This window comes from Cucurbita pepo, chromosome LG12 (assembly GCF_002806865.2).
Source record: "Cucurbita pepo subsp. pepo cultivar mu-cu-16 chromosome LG12, ASM280686v2, whole genome shotgun sequence".
Taxonomy (NCBI): domain Eukaryota; kingdom Viridiplantae; phylum Streptophyta; class Magnoliopsida; order Cucurbitales; family Cucurbitaceae; genus Cucurbita; species Cucurbita pepo.
Window position 1 is genome coordinate 8,553,667 of NC_036649.1, and position 2,960 is coordinate 8,556,626.

Consider the following 2,960-nt stretch of genomic DNA (forward strand, 5'->3'; position numbering starts at 1 on the left):
TAATTTAAATTAAGTTTTTTAGTCAACCAGTTGATTTTGATTGGGTAAGTCAATTTTTTAATTCTAAATTAATTAATGAATTAAGTTTAATCAATCATCCTCCTACAACCATAGATGAGAGACTTTTTTGCTCATTTATTTTATCTTTTTAAAATATTACTAAAAATAAAATAAAATAAAATAAAATATCTACAAATTAGTGGATTAATAGCTAATTCAAATATTAATGTTGTCTAATAAATAATTAAATGTTATTCTTACCTAAAAATTCAAATTAATTTAACCTAAATAATCATAATAACTCCTATTTATTATTCATATTTATTTAATTAAAAGATAAAAATTACAATTATTTCTCAATTTGAAAAGGTCAACACAAAAATTATACCCACAATAATTCAAAATTCTTAATATTTAAGAACATAATTAAAGTAAATTAAAAACCCTAATGATTTAAGATAAGATTTTTCAATTCTTTATATCAATTTTTAAAATTGGAATCAAATTAATTTATATATTTATAAAAAATCACATCTAATTTCTTAAAAGAAATAAATATATATAAAATTGACAACTTTTTGACAATAATTCCTTATTTAAAATATGTATTAAAATAAAGGTAAAGTTGAAAATAGAATGATTAATAAGATATTGCATGGATTTTTCTACTTTAGAGGGAATATAAATAATGCAAATTTGAAAATTTTAATTATCTTTCCTAAAATATCCTCCACTTCTTTAATCATTTTTATTATTTAAAATAAGGTTAAATTCTGATTCCATTACCAAACTAAGCCTAAATTAATAATAATAAATGATTATATTGTAATTAAGCAAATATTAATAATAAAAATAAATACAAAATTTGAAGCTTCCATTAATAATAAAAAAAATTAGATGGGAATTTCTAGGAAGCTTCCATTAATTAAATGATGAAATATTATTTATTTGATGACAAAAAAGCAGTGAGTTGCTTCATTTCTAATTAAACCTATTTTTTAATCCATCTACTCCTAAAAAATAAAAAAGCCATTTATTTATTTATTTATTTAAATTATTTTAGGATTTAAATTATCATTTTATAAATAAAAAAATAGATTTTAATTAAGAATTTCAATTAAAACATCAAACATTTGATTAGTCAACAACAATTTTAATAAACTTATAATATGAATATATATATATATATATATAACAATCATGGGCCATTATTGCAATAAAATATTAATGTCACGAATTATATATCTAATGGTAACTGAATTCCTTCGTTAATTATTAAATAATCAATTAAATATAATATATGGTCTTTAAATATAACAATAATATATATATTAAATGGAATTGTTTATGCCTACTTGCCCCACCACTTTTTTTATGCCATTAGATAATAATTTTTATTTGAATACTAATATTTTGAGAATATAATGTAAAATAATAGAATAAAATATATAGTAGAGCCCATATCCCAAGTCATTGCATACCAAAATAATAATAATAAATTGATCAATAAATAATTTATTCTTTAAATAAAATTGTCCTTGGAATTTATAAACTATTTAAAAGATTGACATGTTAAGATTTAAACCATTAATTATTATATGATTATTAAAGTATTCATGTTTTTTTAATTTTTTTATTAATTTAATATATCGTGGTTTAGGTTATGTGAATATAGTATATACACGTATAGATACACTTCAAAAAATTAATTTGTAACACGTGCAATACACGTGAATCATTTCGTTTAAAGTTTGCGGGAATGGAAATTTCATTCAAATGACACAAAATTTAAACTTTATAATAAATTTAATACTATGGTCCGATTAATATTGTTTTAATGTTTTTTTTCGTGTATATTATATGATAATGGTGAATTTGTCTCCATCCACTAATATATATAAATATTTAAAACTCCCTTCCGATCCTATATATGTATTAAAATAATGTCGAACCAAACTTAGGTCAAAATAAAATAATTGAAATGATTACATTATTTAAATGACAAAAGAGAATGGAATTAGTAAATAATCACGTTTAGATGAGTTGAAATTTAAAAAAAATGAATATGTGAAATAATTATTTTCAATCTCGTTAGTTTATTGCCTTAATTGTTAGGCAGGCTTGATGGGCCGAGCTTGGATACAATGTTGGGCCAATACAGAAGTGGGCCTGAATTTAAGACTTTTATTTTTAAAATTATATTATATATATATAGAAGTCAAAATTATGGTTATTAAAGGGACTAAACTTTCATTAAGATTGATTAGTGGACATAAACCCGATTTAGTGTTAAAATAGATAATATTTAGATTATTATAATTTAAATTAAGTTTTTTAGTCAACCAGTTGATTTTGATTGGGTAAGTCAATTTTTTAATTCTAAATTAATTAATGAATTAAGTTTAATCAATCATCCTCCTACAACCATAGATGAGAGACTTTTTTGCTCATTTATTTTATCTTTTTAAAATATTACTAAAAATAAAATAAAATAAAATAAAATATCTACAAATTAGTGGATTAATAGCTAATTCAAATATTAATGTTGTCTAATAAATAATTAAATGTTATTCTTACCTAAAAATTCAAATTAATTTAACCTAAATAATCATAATAACTCCTATTTATTATTCATATTTATTTAATTAAAAGATAAAAATTACAATTATTTCTCAATTTGAAAAGGTCAACACAAAAATTATACCCACAATAATTCAAAATTCTTAATATTTAAGAACATAATTAAAGTAAATTAAAAACCCTAATGATTTAAGATAAGATTTTTCAATTCTTTATATCAATTTTTAAAATTGGAATCAAATTAATTTATATATTTATAAAAAATCACATCTAATTTCTTAAAAGAAATAAATATATATAAAATTGACAACTTTTTGACAATAATTCCTTATTTAAAATATGTATTAAAATAAAGGTAAAGTTGAAAATAGAATGATTAA